At 44.6% G+C, this 26,744-nt stretch overlaps 1 long non-coding RNA gene across 1 annotated transcript in view; it reads left to right on the forward strand.

The window, feature by feature from the left end:
• LOC143784919 (uncharacterized) overlaps positions 1–26,744 on the forward strand; it is a 39,629-nt gene that overhangs the window by 5,917 nt on the left and 6,968 nt on the right. The window contains exon 2 of the long non-coding RNA XR_013217909.1: positions 7,076–7,283. This is a non-coding gene — a long non-coding RNA (uncharacterized LOC143784919). The remainder of the gene's footprint in view (positions 1–7,075; positions 7,284–26,744) is intronic.

The following is a 26,744-nucleotide window of genomic DNA, read 5'->3' on the forward strand; positions in this document are numbered from 1 at the left end:
CACATTACCGTTTCTGTGCGCAGCGTATGATCCGCATACATCCTCATGCGTCATGCGTAAATATCTTTAACATGGTGCACACAGAGACATGCATTTGCATGCAAATTAACATGCATGCATCGTTTCACGGTGTCCGGCAAACGCAACGTGTTGCATTTTTTTTAGGCGTCAAATATTGCGCAATCATGCGCATGGGGACAATTGCGTCAAAACAGCGCATTGTCTATGGAAATGCATTGGTACGCAAGGACATGCATACGCATGCGTTCGATACGCATGTGTACTTCAGACTGTGCATGTCCAGGAAATGATGTCACCGCCTCCACCATGCGCATAAACAACGAAAACGCATGGCAAAACGCATTTAAATGCATGCACACGCAGTGTTTTTTTGGCATCATGCATAAGATGTGGAGGCGCAAGCATGCGTTTGTGCATGCAGATGATATGCTGCGCACAGAAACGCTAATGTGAACCTAGCCTAACAATCTTACTGGTGAAGAAATTGGAGACATCAAGGTCCCAACATCGTGCTTAAAGTCGAGAAAATAGCGCAGACTTATCAACTTTTTTTAATTGTTCACAACTTTAGTGCTGAACCCACGGCAGGACCAAGGGGTGGAATGGAGCAGCAAAGAATGCCGCAGAAAAGGCAATGCGGGTACTGTCACTGGGAGTGCAATGTTTGGGAAGATGCTGAGGGAGTACCTTGCTGACCGTACCAACGTCCTCGGTGATTCCTCTGTGCCTTCTAATTATTGGGTATCCAAGTTGGACACGAGGCATGAACTGGCTCTCTACACCTTGGACGTCCTGGCCTGCCCTGCCACTAGTGTTCTGTCAGAGCGGGTTTTTTCCCTCATCCCACAAGAATTTATATAGCTACGCTGCAAATACCAGACTCTGTGAACACTACTCATTCCCCCCTCCCAGAGTCATGTAACACAAAATAGTTAATAAATAACATTTCCCACATGTCTACTTTACATCAGCACAATTTTGGAACCACACTTTTTTTGTTAAGAAGTTATAAGGGTTAAAAGTTGACCAGCAATTTCTCATTTTTATAACAAAATGTACAAAACCATTTTTTTAGGGACCACCTCACATTTGAAGTGACTTTGAGGGGTCTATATGAAAGAAAATAGCCAAAAGTGACACCATGCTAAAAACTGCACTCCTCAAGGTGCTCAAAACCACATTCAAGAAGTTTATTAACCCTTCAGGTGCTTCACAGAAAATAAAGCAATGTGGAAAGAAAAAATAAACATTTCATTTTTTTTCACAAAAATTTTCTTTTAGACACATTTTTTTTTCAGTTTCACAAGGGTAGCAGGAAAAATTTGCCACCAAAATTTGTTGTGCAATGTCTCCTGCTGAAACCCAATATCTGGAGGAAAGCCACTTGGGCGCATGGCAGGGCTTAGAAGGCAAAGAGCGCCATTTGACTTTTTGAATGTAAAATTTGCTGGTGTAATTAGCGGATGACATGTCATGTTTGTAGAGCCCCTGATGTTCCTAAACAGTGGAAACTCGCCACAAGTGATACCATTTTGGAAACTAGACCCCTTTGGGAATTTATTTAGACGTGTATTGAGCACCTTGAACCCCCAGGTGCTTCTCAGAAGTTTATAAAGTTGAGCCATGAAAATAAAAAAATCACATTTTTCCCACAAGAATGATTTTAGCCCCAAATTTTGAGTTTTCATAAAAATAACAAGAGAAATTGCATCATACAATTTGTTTTGCAATTTCTCTTGAGTATGCCGATACCTCATACAGTATGTGGGGAAAACTACTGTTTGGGCGTACAGCAGAGCTTGGAAGGGAAGGAGCGCCATTTGACTTAATGAATGCCAAATTTGCTGAAATAATTAGCAGATGCCATGTCACGTTCGAACAGCCCCTGATGTGCCTAAACAGTACAGTGGAAACTAGAGATGAGTGACCTTGTTCGGAAAATGTTCATCAATCTCAAATTCGGTACAAACATAGCTCATTCTGATTCATGTTTTGATTCTCGAGCATTTTTCCTCAAAGTTGGAAAAATTCGGGCACAGTTCGGTAAATGATCGCATTTTCACTAATGCTTTTATTAGGACTTTGGCTAGGATAGTGGTGCTGTGTGGTCAGAGGTGGGGTACATGCTTTATGAAGGGAGAAGGTGGCGAGAGATCAGAGGAGCTGCGGACTGTTCTTTTTTTAATTAACTTAACGTGTGGAGATTCCGGCAGCCAATCAGGGTGCAGAAATCATCCATGATGTCCATAAACAAAGGCTTCAGTCATTGGCTGCTGAAGTCACAAGTTCCTCTTCATATAAAAAAAGACATGTTGTTTTGGTAGTGCCATTTTTTCAATGTAACAGCGCCGAAAGGCTGATCCTGCTGCAAGTGGTCCGATAGTTAGAAAGGAATTTTATTGTCAGCTACTTCAACTAGATAGGAACATGTGTGAATTCGACCTTCCAGCATCTACCTCGTTTGTGTTAATACTGTGGGGCAGGCAGGAGGACACATTTCCAAATCTAACTCGTTTGTGAGACTCAGTACAAGCAAAAATTGCAATAATTTGACTACTACATGCATACCTTACTCTGAGATTCTCACTGCGTTAAAATGCGGACCAGCGAGACTCGCCAACCACAGGCCGTCCCATCAACCGCATCTGTTCCTTCTTCCTCCTCCATCACAATGGCAAGTGTTTTCGCACAGGTCTCTGGACACAGAATCTCCACTTGTTTGACCCTACATAGTCAGGGTGAGTGATGACCCATCAGCTATTATGGAAATAAAGATGTCTGCTGTTTTTGTTTCACAGAGCACACCACACCTTTCTCAAACCACCATAACATTTCCACCTGCGCCTCACTCACAGTCCAGCCATCCTGTTCTCCATACTCACAGCAGCACAGCTCTCGGTCCCGCAGTTGTGGTCACGTAAAAGAATGTTTCCTCCTACACATGCCAATGGTAAGAGCTTTAACTCCACCATCTCCATTCTGTTGACCGCGTAAATGCTGCCTTTCTACCTGGTGGATACATACAGTTTCCAAAAGCTGATGGCCAAGTTAGTCCCCTACTACCAGTTGCCCAGTTGCCATTATTTCTCTAAGAAAGCTGCGCCTGTGCTACACCAGCATGTCACAGACAACATCACCCGTTCCTTGAAAATATCTATGTCTGCCAGGGTGCATTCCACCACTGACACACAAACAAGCAAACATGGCCAGGGGAATTAAATCTGGCTGACTGGGAACTGGGTGACTGAGGTGGCTTTGCGGGCAGGGGGGCAAGGGACTGCTCCACATGTCTTGGAATCCAAGGCTTACGGGACAAACCTCTGTATCTAACACTTCCTCCGCTGCTTCTACCTTCTCCACCTCCTCTAGGGCGTCCACCTGCACCCTCAACCTCTCCCTTAATAAACCACATGTTCCAATAGTGCAAAGAGAATCCCCCCTAACCCTGTACTGCGCAGCCAGGGCTCACTGCAATTAGGCAGTGTTTAAATTAATATGCCTTGGAGATCGCAGATACACAGCTCAAGAGTTGCGGACAGCTATCAAGGACAAGTTAGGGCAAAGGATGTCTCCACTGAGTGCAAATCTGGTGGTGGACATACGCCAGGGCAATCTCACACATGTGCCTTGCATGGCTCATGTCCTCAACCTGGCGGTAGAGCAATTTCACCGCCACTATCCCAGCCTGGATGCACTGCTGCAGAAATCACGATCACTGTGTGCTCACTTCTATCATTCGCACACAGCAGGTAATTGACTTGCATCGTTACAGAGGTCTTTCGGCCTACCAGTTAGCCATTTGACATGCGATGTACAGACATGGTGGACTTCCACTCTGCACATTTTGCACCGACTGTGGCAGCAGCAATGAGCCCTGGTGCACTAGGTCCTTTTGCATAGCCTGAGCAAACACAGTACTGATGGGGTGCAAATCACACTTGTGGAGTGGGAACAGATGAAGGACCTCTTCACCCCTCTGTGCAGTTTTAAAATAGTCTGCAGGAGGAGGTGGTGGTCAGAGAGAGATGGAAGCAGAGGAAGATGCGGAACGGATAATAAGATCTCTGTCATGGCTTGGACAGGGTTAATACCCTGCCCTCTCAGGGTTAATTGTTGTGGCCTCTTTTTGGAACCGGGAGGGATATTTATACCCACTCTGGACTAGGATTCTCTGTCAATTATACTTTCGCTCTGAGTGCCTGACCCCTGGTGTGCGTGTGCATACTGTGGTCTTTGGTCTCCGTGCTCGATCTGGTCTGTTGATTTTCTCGGCTTTCTGACCTCCGGCTTCCACCTTACTACCCTTCTGTCTCACCCTCCAGTACCTCCCAGTTATTGACCTCGGCACGTTTGACTACTCTCTGGCGCTGTTCGCCTCCTTTGCACCCCGGCATCTGGCTCCAACCCTGGCCACTCCCCCTCTGTCACATAGTTCAGGTCCGGCTTGCTGCCCAGTGAGTTCTTCGCCATTTTGCGCTGGGCTCCCTTACTGCGGTGAGTAGCCTCCCAGCAGTAGTTACACCCGGGATCCTTGACAATCTCTAAGTTCCGGACTGTCATCGCACAGATGGGTGCCATGGGAGGGTGGATTACAACGATCGAGGGGCTCTTATAGTGATGGGTGCGCAATAGTCAGAAGATAGAGAGGATAATGATCTCCTCTCTGTTGTCCGTGGTTGACGGGAGGGCACGGAGGAAGCAACCTTGAGTGTTACCCCTCCACCAACACACCATGGACTTGGACCTCATGGAAGCGCAAGTCACATGAGCACCTTCTTGCTGCACTATCTGCAACATGATGCCCATATTGTTAGCATTAGAAATAGCGCCGACTACTGGGTTATCTCTTGGTTAGATCAACGGTACAATAGTAAATTTTACCAGATGCTTCCTCCCCCGGAGAGGGATGTGCACTTGCTGCAGTATTGAAACACATTTGTAGACAAATTTAAGAGTGGTTTTCCCCAAGACAGCAGTTAGACACACAGTGTGCAACACAGGTCTAAACTTCCAACCCAGGGAACATCGAGGTGTCATTGCAAAAACATTAGCAGCAACAATGTAAATGGCAGAAGGAAATTCTGTAAGTTGTTTCCCACATTTTTTAGACCAGACCACGCACCAGCAGAACAGAGTACAAGTCTGACACGTGGAGTGAGGGACTGGAGGGGATGGTGCAGGAGTATCTGGAGCTCAGTATCAATACCATCAGGTGAATTTGACCATTTTGAATTTTGGTCTTCAAAAATTCAAGAGTGGCCTGAGCTCGCCTGTCACACCTTGAAGATTTTGTCATGTCCGGCAGCAAGCATTCTCTCAGAACGTGTCTTCAGGGCTGCTGGTGGTGTCCTGATGGACAAGCGCACTCGGCTGTCCCCTGAAAGTGTAGACCTCCTAACTTTCATCAAGATGAACAAGTTGTGGATCTCCAATGACTTCTGCAACCCAGTCTTAGACTGGGCAGACTAGGCGATGGTGTCATTTTTATTGTGATGCATTGATCACGCATTATTGCAGCCTGTGAAGCTTTTGCCATGGCTTCTGTGCCTGCTGTTGCTGTTGCTGCTGATGTTACAATTTTTTGAAATGTGGAGACTTCAAGCTGGGTCTTCATCTGGCGGGTTGCCTGTAATGGATGTTGTGTCACAGGCCTAATTTACGGTTTCTACTCTGAGGAAATTGATGCCACTTTAGTGATGTGTGGCAATAATTTTTTGAAATGTGGAGTCTCCTTCATGTGTGTTGCCTGTAGCAGTATTGCTCCCAGACAGGCAGGCCTGCACTTACATTAAGTCAACAAGCTGTGTTACTTTCCTTAATCTTTATACCAATAGGAGTCTACAAAGCTGATATTTCTGCCACCTGAGTGTAGCTGAGCAGAGAAGCACTTTGAGCTGTTGCATGAGGTATCAGAGCTCCCAGCAAAGAAGGCTTACACAGATCCCTCACCCACCTCATCTTAATTGAAACTTAAGGTACCGTCACACTAAGCGACACTGCAGCGATAGCGACAATGATGCCGATCGCTGCAGCGTCGCTGTTTGGTCGCTGGAGAGCTGTCACACAGACCGCTCTCCAGCGACCAACGATGCCGAGGTCCCCGGGTAACCAGGGTAAACATCGGGTTGCTAAGCGCAGGGCCGCGCTTAGTAACCCGATGTTTACCCTGGTTACCAGCGTAAAATGTAAAAAAAACAAACAGTACATACTTACATGCGTCCCCCGGCGTCCGCTTCCTGCAATGACTGAGCGCCGGCAGTAGCAGGGCACAGCGGTGACGTCACCGCTGTGCTGTACTTTCACTTTCATTTTACGGCGCTCAGTCAGTGTGGGAAGCGGACGCCGGGGGACGCATGTGAGTATGTACTGTTTGTTTTTTTTACATTTTACGCTGGTAACCAGGGTAAACATCGGGTTACTAAGCGCGGCCCTGCGCTTAGTAACCCGATGTTTACCCTGGTTACCAGTGTAAAATATCGCTGGTATCGTTGCTTTTGCTGTCAAACACAACGATACACAGCGATCGGACGACCAAATAAAGTTCTGGACTTTATTCAGCGACCAGCGACATCACAGCAGGATCCTGATCGCTGCTGCGTGTCAAACTAAACGATATCACTAGCCAGGACGCTGCAACGTCACGGATCGCTAGCGATATCGTTTAGTGTGACAGTACCTTTAACCTCTAAGCTGTAAATGCTGGCCCAGACCCCGATACTTCATGCATGGCCCATGCCTGACTGCTGCTGTGCTATTATCAAATTTCTACTCTGGGTCAATTTGTCACTTTTCCTGGTGTGCACCTCTAATTTTTAGATATGTTTGGACTCCAAGTTAGATCTCCTTCATGTGTGTTGCCTGAATTTGGCAGACATCTCAGAGCACCAGGCCTACACCTGTCACTCCTCCACCTGTTGCTAATCAATGTTTCAGCCAGAAATGCTGGTCTTGGCCCTGTCCCAGGCCTCCATGCTACCTAATTATACTATTTGCAATCTCGGTCAATTTATGCCATTTTCCTGGTGTCTCACCCTAATTTGAGCTCTTTTGGCAGCTTTTTGGCCCACCTGAAGGTGTTATCTATGCGTTTGGTTTTGCCTCCAATTGAATTCAGTGGGGTTCAGTATGTACAACGAACATGTTTGACGAACATTAGGGACATTCGCGAACATCGGTCCCCAAAGAAGCTGGGCGAAAAGTGCGCGTCGAGGCAGAAGGCAGGAGCTCCCTACACTCTGTTTACGCAGCGGTTTACCAAACAGGTATGCTAAAAGTCGTTTATCATTTTTTCAGCTAGCATTTACAAGTAACGTATTCATGATAGATAGCCAGCTAATGACATCTGACATGCGCAGATATAATTTTAATCATTGCACTAATCAGCAATATGTCTTCTTGTCTACTTAATAAGATTTAAAACAATTGCACCCATGTATGTATTATTAATGAGGTTCAATGATGATGATAGTTATGTTTAATTTCTAAACACATGGTTATCTCAGTATACTACAGTGATCTTCATTGTTTGTGTCCGATGGTTTCTATAAGAACAAGCACTTTACACCTATAAATGTTTCATGCCATCTGCTGGTAACACTAAGTTGCTGCAATTGGTTATTTGCTTTTCTGATGAGTTGTTAGTGGAAATGGCAGGATTATAAAACTAAGAGTGTGCAGTTCCTTGTGTGATACATTTATTATCCTTCATGTAATAAACTCTTAGATCCAATAGTCAATTGTATGCCTATTCTGATATCAATTAGTTGTGATTTGCACAACCATATTGTCATTGTACTCCTCGCTGCTACCAACATATAGGAGTTTACAGCCTTCTATTATTTCCAGGACCTATTCCTGAATTTTATTATAAAAAAAAGTTTATTGACTTTTCTAAATAAAAATTGTGTTTTTATGTTAACCCCTTTCTGCCAGCTGACGGAATAGTACATCAGCTGGCAGATCCCCGGCTTTAAGGTGGGCTCCGGCGCTGAGCCCACCTTAAAGCCGCGACATGTCATTTATCCAGCGCTCTACACTGAGCACTTACTTTGAGGTTTCCATAAAAATCTCTGAGTGGTTTGAAGGGTGAATCCCCCAAGGGATCCATTCACTATAATGAGGCAGCAGAGTTACTCTGGACTCCATCTGGCCTCTGTCCAGCCGTGTCCTTCTTTTCAGAAGTGCAGAAAACTTTTATGCTCACCTAAAAGACAAACACTGCCAGACCACAGATCCTATGGCCTCCACAGGAACTGCTTGTGCCTCATTATAGGGAATCTTCCATTGAAGGTTCCACCTGAATCAAGGATTTCAGAGATTTACACAGAAACCCCAGTGTAAGCGCTCAGAGCAGAGAGCAGGATAAATTTGAGTTGGGCCTTACTACGATCTTTGGGAGGCAGAATGAACAAATCCACAGCAGGTGAAGAATTGGTTTTATTCATTTTTTTACACCATTCCTTGTGCGGTATAAGTGATTTGGCGACTTTATTCTTTGGGTTGGTGCAATTACAATGATACCAGATTTATATTGGATTTTTATCTTTGGCTGCTGTTACACACTAAAAGACACTTTTCATTGCAAAAAATAGTTTTTGCATAACCATGTTTTGAGAGCTATAATTTTTCCATATTTTGGCCCAAAGAGTCATGTAAGGTCTTGTTTTTTTGTGGTACAAGTTGACGTTTTTATTGGTACCATTTTTGCGCACATGACATTTTTTGATCGCTTTCTATTCTGATTTTTGAAAGGCAAAAAGAAAAAAAAACAGCAATTCAGGATTTTTTTTTCATGCCATTCCACATGTGATAAAATTGATAATTTAGCTTTATTCTTCGGGTCAGTACAATTAAAGCGATACCACATTTATTTTTTTATGCATTGCAGCTTTTACACAATAAATACTATTTTATAGAAAAACTAATTATTTTTGCATCACTTTAGTCTAAGAGCTATAACTTTTTTATTTTTCTGCTGATGGAGCTGTATGGGGGCTTGTTTTTTTGTGGGACAAAATAACATTTTCAGCGGCACCATGTTTTTTTTACACTCGCCTCTTTGATCACATTTATTGCACTTTTTATCGGCGGTATGATGAAAAAGCATTGTTTTTTGCCTCTGTTTCCTTTTTACGGTGTTCACTGAAGGGGTTAACGAGTGAGACAGTTCTATAGGTCGGGTCGTTTACATAAATGTATTTATTGGAATAATATTTTTCAATTTTTTTTGTTCTTCGGGTTTTTTTTTTAATATATTTTTAATTTTTTTTATACTGTCCCAGGATGGGATACAAGCCACCTTTCCTCCAGGACCCTGAAGGACCCCACAGCCATCTTGTGGCCCGGGGTCACCATGGAAGCACAAATGTGTAATGGAAACACCCAAGGTGCTCACTCCCTGTGCGATGCTCCTCAATGTCATTGTCGCTATTGACAGAGGCATCAGAGGGGTTAACCCTTTAACACCAAGGGTGGTTTGCACGTTAATGACCGGGCCAATTTTTACAATTCTGACCACTGTCCATTTATGAGGTTATAACTCTGGAACGCTTCAACGGATCCCAGTGATTCTGACAATGTTTTCTTGTGACATATTGTACTTCATGATAGTGGTAACATTTATTTGATATTACCTGCGTTTATTTGTGAAAAAAATGGAAATTTGGCAAAAATTTTGAAAATTTCGCAATTTTCCAACTTTGAATTTTTATGCCCTTAAATCACAGAGATATATCACGCAAAATACTTAATAAGTAACATTTCCCACATGTCTACTTTACATCAGCACAATTTTGGAAACAACATTTTTTTTTGTTAGGGAGTTATAAGGGTTAAAAGTTGACCAGAAATTTCTCATTTTTACAACACCATTTTATTTTAGGGACCACATCTCATTTGAAGTCATTTTGAGGGGTATATATGATAAAAAATACCCAAGTGTGACACCATTCTAAAAACTGCACCCCTCAAGGTGCTCAAAACCACATTCAGGAAGTTTATTAACCCTTCAGGTGTTTTACAGGAATTTTGGAATGTTTAAATAAAAATTAACATTTAACTTTTTTCACACAAAATTTATTTTAGCTCCAATTTGTTTTATTTTACCAAGGGTAACAGGAGAAAATAGACCCCAAAAGTTGTTGTACAATTTGTCCTGAGTACGCTGATACCCCATATGTGGGGGTAAACCACTGTTTGGGCGCATGACAGAGCTCGGAAGGGAAGGAGCGCCATTTTACTTTTCAATGCAAAATTGACTGGAATTTATATGGAACGCTGTCCAACACAACTGATGGTCCCAACCCCATTTATAAGGCAAGAAATCCCACTTATTAAACCTGACAGGGCACACCTGTGAAGTGAAAACCATTCCCGGTGACTACCTCTTGAAGATCATCAAGAGAATGCCAAGAGTGTGCAAAGCAGTCATCAAAGCAAAAGGTGGCTACTTTGAAGAACCTAAAATATAAGACATATTTTCAGTTGTTAAAACCTACAAGAGAAAAAGTAAGCAAAAACCCTGATGTAACTAAGTAAAAAAGCAAAAGTGCATTTAAATAACACAGAGTTTTCAGTAATACTCTTTTTTGATCAAAAAATAGCACAAAAGCCATCCCACCGCGTAAAGGTAACTCTGATCGGGACAGTCCTACACTGTATAATATTAAAACTTTACCATGTGTCAATGTTGACCTCATTGTGACTAAGGGCAGACAAAAGGACTGGGCCCAACCAGTGAACACCAGACCGGGGATCTCATGCCGTTAACGGTGATAAAGGGGCAGGACGGCATACTGGGACTCACACCTGTCCCTGCCACTATAAAGGGGCCCTGGCTTACCCTTATCTCAGGGGTACCTATAATGGTTAGGAGGCCTGAGCCGCCAGCGTATCCCTGTCTCCTGTGCAGGCCCTATCAGTGGCCCCCTCTCCCCCCCCCAGGGAGGAGGACTGCACCAGTGGATTAATATGACAAGTAAACAGGGTATGCAGACAAGGTAACTAAAATCTCAAACTCACCAAATGCTCACACAGCCACAGAGGAAACACAGAGAAGGGAAGAGGGAGGAAAAAACTTAGGAAGGAAAACAGGTTTAACATGCAACCAAAACAGCAGACAACAATCTCTGTAAATAAACCTCCAAGCTCCTAACACCATGCTGCTTCCCACTTCAAGCCAGGGAGCATAACTGATCACTGACAACAGTTGTAGTCAAAGCTGAGTCTATATAGGAGAGGAGATTACCAAAACCAATTCAGCTGAGAAACCAAGCTCTCAGCAACTTCAGCAACAAGGTTTAACTCCTGCCTTGCTGGCACAAGACAGCCAGTATATTCACACACAGTTGCTCAATATACCACAATAGCAAATCCCTCCCAAACGAAGGGTATATGTACCATCCAACTAGAACCTACACATTAAGTGTGATCTATAGAATAAATCGATCTCCACTATGGTACTGATATAATACAATCAATTTTATTAAACATAGTAATAAAAACATAAAAAATTGAATTACTACATGTAAGAAAGGTACAAATCCACAAAAGGATCCACAAAATTGATTGTTTTATATCAGTACCATAGTGGAGATCGATTTATTCTATAGATCACACTTAATGCGTAGGTACAAGACAGCCAGGTCAGAATTCAGAAGAGCTTCTGTTCACCGTGTGTGAACGAGGCCCAGAGTGCTGCGGTTCTCTGGAACCTCTCTGTCGCAGTAGCCCCGTGACAGTACCCCCCCTTCTACGAGGTACCTCCAGAACCTCAGGACCAGGTTTCTCAGGATGAGCTGTATGAAATGCCCTGACTAACCTAACCTCAGGGACATCGGCTGCAGGTACCCACATCCTCTCCTCAGGACCGTACCCTTTCCAATGTACTAGATACTGTAGAGACCGGCGAACAAATCGAGAATCCATGACCCTGGCTATCTGGAACTCGAGATTTCCATCAACAAGGACCGGAGAGGGAGGTAAAGGTGATGGATTAGGTGACGCCACAAACCTCTTGAGTAAGGAGCGATGAAAAATATTATGGATCCTAAACGACTGAGGTAAAGCCAGCCAAAATGCAACAGGATTGACGACGGCCACAGTCCTATAAGGGCCAATAAACCTAGGGCCCAATTTCCACGAGGGAACTCTCAGTTTAATATTCTTTGAGGACAACCAAACTCAATCACCCACACATAGGTCCGGACCTTCCATACGTCTCCGATCAGCCGCATTCTTATATCTGGAACTCATCCTCTTTAATTTATCAAGAACCCCTTGCCATACGGACGTGATGGATTAAGAAAACCTCTCCTCTTCAGGAACCCCTGAGGAATCCTTCCTATTAAATGAACTGAATTGAGGATGAGAACCATATGCCCTGAAAAACGGGGACTTACCAGTAGACTCATGAGTACAGTTGTTTATTGCAAACTCTGCCAACTGTAAGTACTTAACCCAGTCCTCCTGATTTTCTGAAATGAAACACCTGAGAAGTTTCAAGATTTTGATTTACACGTTCAGTCTGACCATTGGATTGAGGATGAAAAGCTGAAGAAAACGACAAATGAATCCCCAGCCGGCTGCAAAAAGCCCTCCAAAACTTAGAAATAATTTGCACCCCATGGTCTCACACAATATCTGAAGGAACACATGCAGTCTCACAACCTCCTTGATAAAGATCTGTGCCAGAGTCTTGTCATTAGGTAACGCGGGAAAGGCAATAAAATGTGACATCTTGCTAAATCTGTCAACTACGGCTAAAATAACTGTATTACCCTCAGAAACCGGCAAGTCAGTGATGAAGTCTATTGACAAATGGGTCCAAGGTCTATTGGGCATCTCCAGAGGTTGGAGAGACCCAGACAGGCGAGTACGAGGGGTCTTGGAATGCGCACACACACTGCAGGCAGCGACATATTCCTGTACATCATGATTTACCCCAGACCACCAAAAACGCAGAGTGAGAAGGTCCGTGGTAACTTTACTTCCAGGGTGTCCGGCCAAAACCGAATCATGATGTTCATTGATGACCCTAAGACGAAGATTAGCAGGAACATAAAGTTTACCTAAAGGACAGGCTGCTGGGGCGTCCCCCTGCGCCTCTACCACCTCTCTCTCAAGATCCGAATTAATTGCGGCGACAATTACACCCTTCTGTAGTATAGGACCTGGCTCACAATTATCCCCACCCCCCGGAAAACAGCGGGATAACGCATCAGCCTTGACATTCTTGCTTCCTGGCCTATACGTAATATAGAAATTGAACCTGGCGAAGAACAGAGACCACCTAGCTTGCCTAGGTGTGAGACGCTTCACAGATTCTAAATACAACAGATTTTTGTGATCTGTGATCACCATGACTGGGTGAAGTGTTCCCTCCAAAAAATGGCGCCATTCTTCAAATGCTCATTTAATTGCCTTTGGTCTTCACCATAGTGGAGTTTGGAGTGTGACTGTTTGAGGTTGTGGACAGGTTTCTTTTTATACAGATAACAAGTTCAAACAGGAGCCATTACTACAGGTAATGAATGGAGGACAGAGGAGCCTCTTAAAGAAGAAGATACACGTCTGTGAGAGCCAGAAAGTTTGCATGTTTTTAGGTGACAAAATACATATTTACCACCATAATAGGCAAAATAAATCTTGCCATATCAGGCAAGATGATTTTCTGAATTTGTTTTCTCAATTTTGACTGTCATAGTTGTGGTCTACCTATGATGTCAATTACAGGTCTCTCTCATCTTTTAAATTGGGAGAGCTTGCACAATTGGTGGCTGGCTAAATACTTTGTTTCCCCCACTGTATATCACCTGAACAACAAAAAATACAGAAATGCATCATCAGAAGCCCTAGAACAATCAACAGTACATAAATACAAAAGTACTGAAAGTACTGAAATGCATCACCAGAACCACCATCAGTACAGAAATTCATTAACAGATGAACCAAAAGTACAGAAATATAGCAGCATAATCACTATTGGTATATAAATACATTACCATAACCACTATCAGTACATGAATATATAAAAAGAACCATTATCAGTACTGATACCAAGCCATATATTCTTCTCTTCTGATACTTATATAGCAGTGTATTCCATCTGTGCAACGCAGAAGTGATGTTGACGTTGCCCTGACCCCGAATTGCTTCAATTGTGCTAGTTCCTGAAAGGCAATTCAATCTAGGGAGTCGGCATTTTCCACAGTTTGGAGAATGGCCAAGGGGGAGCAAGCGAAATGCAGTCACCTGGGAGACACTTCAACCCACCACATCAGGCAGCCGGACAGTCCAATCAGATGTACCCAGGGCAAATGCATCACCTAGATAGGCTTCTTTGCAAGGCTATGCTCCCATTGTGCAAAAACATACACTTATGGAAAACCTGCTGCATTTTAAAGCAGAATCATATGACAACGCATGCTGCAGAATGCACTCACTCCGGGTGAGAGGCGCAACATGTCAATTTATGCTGCAGATGTACTCGTGAATTTCAACCTTTGCAATGCAAAAGATTAAAATGTGCGGATCCCCCAGTTATTAACTTGCAATGATATCTGCAGCAGAAAAAGCCGCAGCGTTATTCGCAGAATCAATTACCGCTACGGGAGATTCACAGTGGAGATGCCTAATGGGAATGTAACCTACTGGGTTTGTAATTATTGTCAACATTGCTCCACCTGAGGGCTCCAGGACACTATGTTCTCACAAAGATGGTCTCCAGCCACTCCTTACTGGACCACCCGTCACCAAGACAGGAGCTGATCATACACAGTGCACTAATTATTACAACAACTGGTTAAATTCAAATTTTCTGAAATATTGATGGGTTTTTTTGCATTTTCCGAGTACAAAAAAAAGTCTGTTTTGACCCATTTCTCTTCGGAACATGTAGAAATCCAGCTTGCTTGTTGTCTAGACTGGGCACGGAGTGACACTGTGCATTATCTGAGCCCTGGCACGCTGCCCCCTCCCTTCTATTGTATGGTATCAGGGGATAAATGCAGGGGCAGTGTGATCATCTGGGCATCAGCACCACACCACCATGCGCTGCCTCGGGACGCTGGCCCTGCTGCTCTTGTTTACTGCGATTCTGCTGCTTGGTTCGTATACTTGTTGTCTTCAGAGCATGACTGCCTTCTGTTGGATGTAGCAGAGCTGCATGTGTTATTTGTGGAGCGTGACACCTGCCTGGGGTAAGGTAGGGCTTATCATGTAGATTTATCCTGCCATAGAAGTTGTATACCTTTATCATACGACCTTCATGGAAGCCATTACACCTCGTGCACGGTGGAGTCATGGTGGACAACTCATGGTGGACAACCCTTTGTATTGTGGATTCATGAGGGACACATAGAATCAACGATTAATCTGTGAGGACCCATGAGTTGACACTGGTGAAAACCTCAGAATATTGTGCTTGGAAATTTCCAGACAAAATAAAGTAACTTGGCACTCAACTTGGATATGTAGATGGTTTTGAATATGCTTTTTTATTTCAAATAGCAGTCCCAAAATTAAACGTTTCGGTCTACCTAGACCTTCTTCAGTAGACCGACTGCTCAGGGGATAGATGGAAAATATATCTCAGGATATAACGTGAGTCCATATATTGGACCAGTGAGGAGGATTAGAGGTGGTCGCTCCGTTATGGTCTGAAGGATCGTGTTGTAAGTGGATAATGGAATTCCAACCAGGAATGGCGTAGCTATTAGCAGTAGGAATCCTTATGCATGACAACTGGACCATACAGGACATGTAAATGTAGCCATGTGATACGGTATGTAGCCGTAATGTAAGGGTCTCCAGAGTGTGGTAGAGTATACGTGGGACCTGAAATAAGAGGCGTACCTCTATGTGCCTGGTGCTGAAACGCCACACAACGCGGTGTCCGCCGCTAGATCTCCAAGAAAATATTCACTATAGTCCCTGTTCAGACTAACGTTGGCAGATTTTTTTTCCAGAATTGGAGCATGAGGATTAAATCTAAAATTCGAGTCGCTATTCAAAGTTTTGACATCTGGAGAAAGGGATCCCACCAAAAGAAAGAAGAGTGACCTCCTAGAAGGAACCTTTATTTTTCTTGCAGGATGCAGATTGGTTTTGGACCATAAAAAAACAACAGTGTCCTCAAACAATATTGTGGTCTTATTGTTTTTTTCCTTCTTGTATCCCTTTTGTTTGGAGAAAAAAGCAAAAACAGAATGTAGATTTTTAAATACATCTTTTATTCAAAAATTACTGAGCAGTAGTGATAAGAGAACACAAGCGAGAATTGCAGCTGCGGGGACTCCAACATATTTTTCGAGCATGCCGAAGACACTTGGTTAGCACACCGGCATTAAAATGTAATCTTGTTACCTATAGAGTTGAGCGACTTTAACTTTTTGGGGGTCGAGTCGGGTTTTGCGAAACCCGACTATCTCAAAAGTCGAGTCGAGTGCAATCGGCCGATAATCGCGTAAAGTCGGGGATCGATCGAAACACGAAACCCAATGCAAGTCAATGGGGAAGCATAGTCGGCAGTGAGTGGGGGCCAGGAAAACACCTACAGTGCCCATTTTGATGGCAAAAACATCCATTCTTGGTTGTGAAGCTTGTCAATCTTAATTAACTTTATAATAATAGTTAGGCATTGGAAATTGGAGGTCATTTGGCTAAAGTTGTGGGGGTAGGGCCGGTTCAAGTTTTTAGTGGGCCCAGGAAAGGTGCACTACGTCACGGCGGTGGAGCAGTGAGAGGTAAGTATTTCCACTTTGCAAGTGCTGTGATCCTGAGCAAGCAGGGGGGGGGGCACTCGTTCGCATTGGCACTGGCACAGGGCCCCTCAAAGTATGGCGGTGTGTTTGCATGGCGGGGGCGCCTCCCACCGGCAGCGACACTTCTGCGGGCCCTGTGCCTGTGACGTCGTCAATGAGTATGCACTTTCTTCTGCACCTTTCTCTTTGTCCCTGTGTAAGGTGGTATAGTATGCGGGAAGCGGAGCCTGACTTTCAGCAGGGTCAGATTGTGGCTGTGTAGCGTGCAAGGGGAATGTAGTGGTCTGGGTCAATGTACCACAAGAGTCATCTAGCACTGGCTGGGCAATGGGCAGGATGAGGATGAAACACAGATATAGGCCCAAATAATAAAGTGGGATAAATGCAGTTCAAAATTGGTAACAGGACTAACCAGGCGGCATTGGTTTGTTTAGTGGAGAATAAAACACAGGAGCGGCAGACACCGTTTTAAGGGCCCAACCACAGTAGTAGGCCAAATGCAGTTTAATATTACAAATAAAGGCCGAAAGCCTGAAGATTGAAGCTCTGGAAAATAACACAGGGCAACACCAAGGTGCTATGCAGCTTCCATTATGTGGCAGGAGTACACAGGCAGCATTGGTGTGCTCGGTGGAGGACAATTGGAAGGAGGGACCGCAGACAGTAAGTACTCCAAAAAACTAAATACACTGTGTTCCAAATTATTATGCAAATTGGATTTAAGTGTCATAAAGATTTAATCAATTTGTTTTTCAAATAAACTCATGGATGGTATTGTATCTCAGGGCTCAATGGATCACTGAAATCAATCTTAAATACATGTGATAATTGGTTTTCCAGGTGATTCTAATTAAAGGAAAACTACTTAAAAATGATGTTCCACATTATTAAGCAGGCCACAGGTTTCAAGCAATATAGGAAATAAAAAGGATCTATCTGCTGCTGAACAGTGTTAAATAGTGCAATGCCTTGGACAAGGTTTGAAAATATTAGATATTTCATGAAAACTTAGGAGTGATCATCATACTATGAAGAGATTTATGACTGAAACAGAGTTCATGCAGATAAAGGCATATTGAGGAAGGTTTCTGCCAGATAAATTCATTGAATTAAGAGAGCAGCTGCCAAAATACCATTACAAAGCAGCAAAAAGTTATTTGAAGTTGCTGGTGCCTCTGGAGTCCCTCAAACCTCAAGGTGTAGGATCCTTCAAAGGCTTGCTTTGGTGCAAAAACCTACTATTCGGCCACCCCTAAACAGTGATCACAAGCAGAAATGGTTGCAGTGGGCTCAGACATACATGAAGACTATTTTTCAAGCAGTCTTGTTTACTGATGAGTGTCGAGCAACCCCGGATGGTCCACATGGATGGAGTAGTGGATGGTTGGTGGATGGCCACCATGTCCCAACAAGGCTGCGACGTCAGCAAGGAGGTTGAGGAGTCATGTTTTGGTCCAGAACAGCTGGTAGGGCCCTTTAAGGTTCCTGAAGGTGTGAAAATGACCTCTGCAAAGTATATAGAGTTTCTGACTGACAACTTTCTTTCATGGTATAAAAAGCAGAAATGTGCCTTCAGGAGCAGAAGCATCTTCATGCTGACAATGCACTATCTCATGCTGTCATGCTGCAAAGAATACATCTGAGTCATTGGCTGCAATGGGCATAAAAGGAGATAAACTCATGGTGTGGTGTTGTGAATTCAGTTTGTGGGCTCCCCCGGTGGTCTGTTATGGTAGTGCCTCTTATGTGCCTTCCTCCATCTCTGATTACTTGTCGCCACCCTTTAGGGGAGTTTCCTATTTAAGGCTGCTTGGCTGTTAGTCTTATGCCGGCCAACAATGTATCAGTAGCATTCTGTTGCATTCTCCTGCCTCAAGTTCCAGTTCAGCTAAGTTGAATTTCGTTTCTTGTTAATGCTATTTTTGTCCAGCTATCTGCAATGTGACTCTTCAGTGCTGGAAGCTCTTGTGGACGGAAATCACTACTCCAGTGGCATGAGTTGTCACTGGAGTTTAAAGTAATTTCTGGATGGTGTTTTTTGAGTAGTGTTTTTTAAGTTGACCGTGAAGTAACTCTTTCCTGTCCTTCTGCTATCTAGTAAGCGGACCTCACTGTGCTAAATCTGCTGTTCATCCTACGTATGTCATTTCCTCTGAACTCACCGTCAATATCTGTGGGGGGCTACTATCACCTTTTGGGGTTCATCACTGGAGGTAAGGCAGGCCTGTGTATTCCTCTTATAGGGGTAGTTAGATCTCCGGCTGGCGCGTGGTGTCTAGGGCATCGTAGGTACATCCCCTGGCTACTTCCAGTGTTGTGTCAGGTTCAGGTCACGGTCAACTTAGTTTCCATCACCCGAGAGCTAGTCCGTTTGTTATTTTTTCCCCCTGCCATTGGGGTATCATAACAGTTTGGCCGGCCAGTAAAAAATCTATGTGTAAAATATGCACTAAAGCAGGAAGGAGGAGAAAAGTTTTTTTTTTTTTTTTTTCTGTGTTTGAAAGTGCACCCTGGTTGCTCATTGTATTTCTTGCTTAAACTGCAGTCTTCAGCCTTTTTTTTTTTTTCCTCCTCTCCTCTTAACCTCTGAATGGCTTGGGTTACACCCATCTGAATCATGGATCCACAGAGTTTAGTTGCAGGTTTGAATAACCTTGCGACAAAAGTACAGAACTTACAAGATTTTGTTATACTTGCTCCAATGTCTGAACCGAAGATTCCTCTGCCTGAATACTTTACCGGAGACAGATCCCGGTTTTTGAGTTTCAGAGAAAATTGTAAATTGTTTTTGTCTCTGAGATCTCACTCTGCTGGTGATCATATACAACAAGTTAAAATTGTTATTTCTCTACTGCGGGGTGACCCACAAAGTTGGGCTTTTGCATTATCGCCAGGGGATCCTGCGTTGTTAAATGTAGATGCGTTTTTTCAAGCTTTGGGGTTGCTTTATGAAGAACCTAATTTAGAGAGTTTGGCTGAGAAAGCCTTGATAGCTCTTTCCCAAGGGCAAGATGAAGCTGAGATATACTGCCAGAAATTCCGTAAATGGTCGGTGCTTACTAAATGGAATGAGTGCGCTTTAGCAGCTAATTTCAGAGAAGGTCTCTCTGATGCCGTGAAGGATGTCATGGTGGGGTTCCCTGTGCCTACAGGTCTGAATGATGCCATGAAATTGGCTATCCAGATTGATCGGCGTTTACGGGAGCGCAAATCTGTGCACCATATGGCGGTGTCTTCTGAGGAAAAATCGGTGCACCATATGGCGGTATCTTCTGAGCAAAAACCTGTGCACCATATGGCGGTGTCTTCTGAGAAAAAACCTGTGCACCATTTGGCGGTGACCGCTGAAAAGGCACTAGAGCATATGCAATGCGATCGTGTTTTGTCTAGAGGCGAACGTCAGAATTACAGGCGCAAAAATGGGTTGTGCTTCTACTGTGGAGATCCAGCTCATGTTATATCTGCATGCTCTAAACGTATAAATAAGGTTGATAAAAAGGTTGATAAATCTTTTTCTACAGGTACCTTGCAGTCAAAATTTCTTTTGTCCGTGACATTGATTTGTACCTTATCATCTGTTACTGTGAATGCTTATGTGGATTCTGGCGCCGCTCTGAGTCTCATGGATTGGTCCTTTGCCAAGCGTTGTGGGTTTGATTTGGAGCCGTTGGAAGTTTCTATTCCCCTGAAGGGTATTGATTCTACACCTTTGGCTAGCAATAAACCACAATATTGGACACAAGTGACTATGCGTCTTACCCCAGACCATCAGGAGATTATTCGTTTCCTTGTGTTATACAACCTACATGATGTCTTAGTGCTTGGATTACCATGGTTACAGATTCATAATCCCGTCTTGGACTGGAAATCTATGTCTGTGTTGAGCTGGGGATGTCGGGGTATTCATGGGGATACACCTTTGGTTCCCATTTCTTCATCTACTCCCTCTGAGATCCCAGCATTTCTGTCAGATTTTTATGATGTCTTTCAAGAGCCTAAAATTGATTCTCTCCCTCCTCACAGAGAGTGTGACTGCGCTATTGAATTGATCCCCGGTAGTAAATTTCCTAAGGGTCGCTTGTTTAATTTGTCTGTACCTGAACATACTGCTATGCGGGAGTATATTAGAGAATCTTTGGAAAAGGGTCATATTCGCCCCTCGTTGTCTCCACTAGGGGCAGGATTTTTCTTTGTGGGTAAAAAGGATGGTTCATTGAGACCTTGTATCGACTATCGACTTCTGAATAAGATTACAGTTAAATACCAGTACCCGTTACCTTTACTGACTGATCTGTTTGCTCGCATAAAGGGGGCTAAGTGGTTCACTAAGATCGATCTACGTGGTGCGTATAATTTGGTGCGGATTAAGCAGGGGGATGAGTGGAAGACCGCATTTAATACGCCTGAAGGCCATTTCGAGTAACTGGTAATGCCTTTCGGTCTCGCGAATGCTCCTTCCGTTTTTCAGTCCTTTATGCACGATATTTTCCGTGAATATCTGGATAAGTTTATGATTGTGTATTTGGATGATATTCTTGTTTTTTCGGAGGACTGGGAATCTCATGTTCAACAAGTCAGGAGAGTTTTTCAGGTTTTGCGAGCTAATTCTCTTTTTGTAAAGGGCTCAAAGTGTAGTTTTGGAGTTCAGAGAATTTCCTTTCTGGGATATATTTTTTCCCCTTCATCTATGGAGATGGACCCTGTCAAGGTTCAGGCTATTTGTGATTGGATACAACCTACTTCTTTGAAGAGTCTGCAGAAGTTCTTGGGTTTTGCTAATTTCTATCGCCGATTTATAGCGGGTTTTTCTGCCATTGCTAAACCTTTGACTGATTTGACCAAAAAGGGTGCTGATGTTGCTAATTGGTCCTCTGCGGCTGTGGAGGCCTTTCAGGAGCTTAAGCGCCGCTTTTCTTCCGCTCCTGTGTTGCGCCAGCCTGATGTGTTGCTTCCGTTCCAGGTTGAAGTAGATGCTTCGGAGATCGGAGCAGGTGCAGTTTTGTCGCAGAAAGATCCTGACTGCTCAGTGATGAGACCATGTGCGTTTTTCTCCCGAAAGTTTTCGCCCGCTGAGCGAAATTATGATGTGGGAAATCGGGAACTTCTGGCCATGAAGTGGGCGTTTGAGGAGTGGCGTCATTGGCTTGAGGGTGCTAGACACCAGGTGGTGGTCCTCACTGACCACAAGAATCTAATTTATCTTGAGTCGGCCAGGCGTCTGAATCCTAGACAGGCGCGCTGGTCGTTGTTTTTCTCCCGATTTAACTTTGTGGTATCATATCTGCCTGGGTCTAAGAATGTGAAGGCGGATGCCCTCTCTAGGAGTTTTGAGCCTGACTCGCCGGGTGATTCCGAACCTACCGGCATCCTGAAGGATGGGGTGATATTGTCAGCTGTCTCCCCAGACCTGCGGCGTTCTTTGCAGGAGTTTCAGGTGGATAGGCCTGATCGCTGTCCGCCTGGTAGACTGTTTGTCCCTGATGATTGGACCAGTAGAGTTATCTCGGAGGTTCATTCTTCCGCGTTGACAGGTCATCCTGGAATTTTTGGCACCAGGGATTTGGTGTCTAGGTCCTTCTGGTGGCCTTCTTTGTCTCGAGATGTGCGCATGTTTGTGCAGTCTTGTGATGTTTGTGCTCGGGCCAAGCCCTGCTGTTCTAGGGCTAGTGGGTTGTTGTTGCCCTTGCCTATTCCTAAGAGGCCTTGGACGCACATCTCTATGGACTTTATTTCTGACCTTCCGGTTTCTCGTAGGATGTCTGTCATCTGGGTGATTTGTGACCGTTTTTCCAAAATGGTTCATTTGGTACCTTTGCCCAAATTGCCCTCCTCCTCTGAGTTGGTTCCTCTATTTTTTCAGAATGTGGTGCGTTTGCATGGTATTCCTGAGAATATAGTGTCTGACAGGGGTACTCAGTTTGTGTCTAGATTTTGGCGGACGTTCTGTGCCAGGATGGGCATCGACTTGTCTATTTCGTCTGCATTCCATCCTCAGACTAATGGCCAGACTGAGCGTACTAATCAGACCTTGGAGACTTACTTGAGGTGTTTTGTGTCCGCTGATCAGGATGATTGGCTTGACTTTTTGCCATTGGCAGAGTTTGCCCTTAACAATCGGGCCAGTTCTGCCACTTTGGTTTCTCCATTTTTTTGTAATTCAGGGTTTCACCCTCGGTTTTCGTCCGGTCAATTGGAGTCTTCGGATTGTCCTGGAGTGGATGCTGTGGTTGATAGGATGCATCGGATTTGGGGACAGGTTGTGGACAATCTGAAGTTGTCCCAGGAGAAGACTCAACAGTTCACTAATCGTCATCGGCGTATTGGTCCTCGTCTTTGTGTTGGGGACCTGGTGTGGCTGTCTTCTCGATTTGTTCCTATGAAGGTCTCGTCTCCTAAGTTTAAGCCTCGGTTTATCGGCCCTTATAGGATTCTGGAGGTTCTTAATCCTGTGTCCTTTCGTTTGGACCTCCCAGCATCTTTTACTATCCATAATGTTTTCCATCGGTCATTATTGCGGAGGTATGAGGTACCGGTTGTTCCTTCTGCTGATCCACCTGCTCCTGTGTTGGTTGAGGGTGAATTGGAGTATGTGGTGGAAAAAATCTTGGACTCCCGTGTTTCCAGACGGAAACTTCAGTATCTGGTTAAGTGGAAAGGTTATGGCCAGGAGGATAATTCTTGGGTGACAGCATCTGATGTTCATGCTCCCGATTTGGTTCGTGCATTTCATAGTGCTCATCCAGATCGCCCTGGTGGTTCTGGTGAGGGTTCGGTGCCTCCTCCTTAAGGGGGGGGTACTGTTGTGAATTCAGTTTGTGGGCTCCCCCGGTGGTCTGTTATGGTAGTGCCTCTTATGTGCCTTCCTCCATCTCTGATTACTTGTCGCCACCCTTTAGGGGAGTTTCCTATTTAAGGCTGCTTGGCTGTTAGTCTTATGCCGGCCAACAATGTATCAGTAGCATTCTGTTGCATTCTCCTGCCTCAAGTTCCAGTTCAGCTAAGTTGAATTTCGTTTCTTGTTAATGCTATTTTTGTCCAGCTATCTGCAATGTGACTCTTCAGTGCTGGAAGCTCTTGTGGACGGAAATCACTACTCCAGTGGCATGAGTTGTCACTGGAGTTTAAAGTAATTTCTGGATGGTGTTTTTTGAGTAGTGTTTTTTAAGTTGACCGTGAAGTAACTCTTTCCTGTCCTTCTGCTATCTAGTAAGCGGACCTCACTGTGCTAAATCTGCTGTTCATCCTACGTATGTCATTTCCTCTGAACTCACCGTCAATATCTGTGGGGGGCTACTATCACCTTTTGGGGTTCATCACTGGAGGTAAGGCAGGCCTGTGTATTCCTCTTATAGGGGTAGTTAGATCTCCGGCTGGCGCGTGGTGTCTAGGGCATCGTAGGTACATCCCCTGGCTACTTCCAGTGTTGTGTCAGGTTCAGGTCACGGTCAACTTAGTTTCCATCACCCGAGAGCTAGTCCGTTTGTTATTTTTTCCCCCTGCCATTGGGGTATCATAACAGTGTGGCCACCATCCTCCCCTGACCTCAACCCTATAGAGAACCTTTGGATTATCATCAAGCAAAAGATCTATGAGGGTGGGAAGCAGTTCACATCAAAACAGCAGCTCTGGGAGGCTATTCTGACTTCATGCAAAGAAATACAAGCAGAAGCTCTCCAAAAACTCACAAGTTCAAAGGATGCAAGAATTGTGAAGGTGATCTCAAAGAAAGGTTCCTATGTTAACATGTAACTTGGCCTGTTAGGATGTTTTAGAGTTAAATAGCTTTTTTGTCCAGTGAATGTGACCTCCTAATGCTGCAAATTCCACAAATGAGCATTTTCAGTTCTTTAAAACATATCAAATGTTTAGAAATCCTACTGTGCATAACAATTTGGTACAGTGCATTTTGAGTTTTTATTCCTGCCTATTTTAAATACTCTTTCTGATAGCACACTAGCTGCTGGGCAAGCAAGCTCCTGCAATGCATATTCGGCCAATTCAGGCCAGGTGTCTATTTTGGATGCCCAGTAATCAAAGGGGAATGACGGTTGAGGGAGAACATCGACAATGGCGGAAAAATAGTTAGTAACCATACTGGACAAATGTCTCCTTTCACTTTGAATTGATGCTGCAGTACCTGTCGTGTCTGCGGTCATTGCGAAATCACTCCACAACCTGGTCAGAAAACCCCTCTGTCCAACGCCACTTCTGATTTGTGAACCTCTAACACCTCTGCCCTGTTGCCCCCTGCAGCTCGTGTGAAAACCATCACCGGCGCTGTGTGCTGGGAATGCCTGAATCAAACGGTCTACAAGAGTTGCTTGTTTGGTTGCCAATATTTGTTCAAGGTTCTCATGTGGCATGATATTTTGCAATTTGCCTTTATAGCGAGGATCAAGGAGGCAGGCCAACCAGTAATCGTCATCGGTCATCATTTTAATAATGCGTGGGTCCCTTTTGAGGATACGCAAGGCATAATCCGCCATGTGTGCCAATGTTCCAGTTGTCAAATCTGTGCATGTGTTGGGTTGAGGAGCACTTTCGGGCAAATCAACGTCACTTGTCTTCCTCAAAAAAACAGAACCCAGCCTTGCAACGCCAGCAGTTTCTGTTGCCCCCTGAGAAGCTTCCTCATCCAAAAAATATTCATCCCCATCATCCTCCTCTTCGCCCGCCACCTCGTCCTGTTGACTTCCCTGAGCAGACAATGGCTGACTGTCATCTAAGCTTCCCTCGTCCTCAGCTGCAGACGCCTGCTCCTTAATGTGCGTCAAACTTTGCATCAGCAGACGCATTAGGGGGATGCTCATACTTATTATGGCGTTGTCTGCACTAACCAGCCGTGTGCATTCCTCAAAACACTGAAGGACTTGACACAGGTCTTGTAGCTTCGACCACTGCACACCTGACAACTCCATGTCTGCCATCCAACTGCCTGCCCGTGTATGTGTATCCTCCCAAATACATAACAGCACGCCTCTGTTCGCACAGTCTCTGAAGCATGTGCAGTGTGGAGTTCCACCTTGTTGCAACGTCGATGATTAGGCAATGCTGGGGAAGTTGCAAAGACCGCTGATGGTTCTGTATACGGCTGGAGTGTACGGGCGAACGGCGAATGTGCGAGCAAAGTCTGCACACTCTCAGGAGCAGGTCGGGTAACCCCGGATAACTTTTCAGAAAGCACTGCACCACCAGGTTTAAGGTGTGAGCCAGGCAAGGAATGTGTTCAGTTGTGAAAGGGCTATGGCAGCCATAAAGTTCCTTCTGTTATGACTCACTACCTTGCCTGCCTCAAGATGTACAGTGCCCAGCCATGACTGAGTTTCTTGCTGCAAGAACTCGGACAGTACTTCGGTAAGGTGTGTCTGTTGTCCCCCAAACACTTCATTGCTAATACAGCCTGCTGACGCTTGCCACTAGCTGTTCCATAATGGGACACCTCATGTGCAACAGTGGCAGCTGCGGATGGACTGGTCGTGCGACTGCGGTCTGTGGACGAGCTCTCACTTCTGCTGGAGGACGAGGAGGAGGAGGGGTACGAACGCCTACAGCCAACTGTTTCCTAGACCGTGGGCTAGGAAGAACTGTCCCAATATTGCTGTCCCCTGTGGACCCTGCATCCACCACATTAACCCAGTGTGCAGTGATGGAGACGTAACACCCCTGGCCATGCCTACTGGTCCATGCATCTGTTGTCAGGTGCACCTTTCTACTCACAGATTGCCTGAGTGCATGGACAATGCGGTCTTTTACATGCTTGTGGAGGGCTGGGATGGCTTTTCTCGAAAAGAAGTGTCGACTGGGTAGCTCGTAGCATGGTACAGCGTAGTCCATCAGGGCTTTGAAAGCTTCGGTTTCAACTAACCGGTAGGGCATCATCTCTAACGAGATTAGTCTAGCAATGTGGGCGTTCAAACCCTGTGTACGCGGATACGAGGATGAGTACTTCCTTTTCCTAACGAG

The sequence above is a fragment of the Ranitomeya variabilis genome, chromosome 7 (genome assembly GCF_051348905.1).
Source record: "Ranitomeya variabilis isolate aRanVar5 chromosome 7, aRanVar5.hap1, whole genome shotgun sequence".
NCBI classification, from domain to species: Eukaryota; Metazoa; Chordata; class Amphibia; order Anura; family Dendrobatidae; genus Ranitomeya; species Ranitomeya variabilis.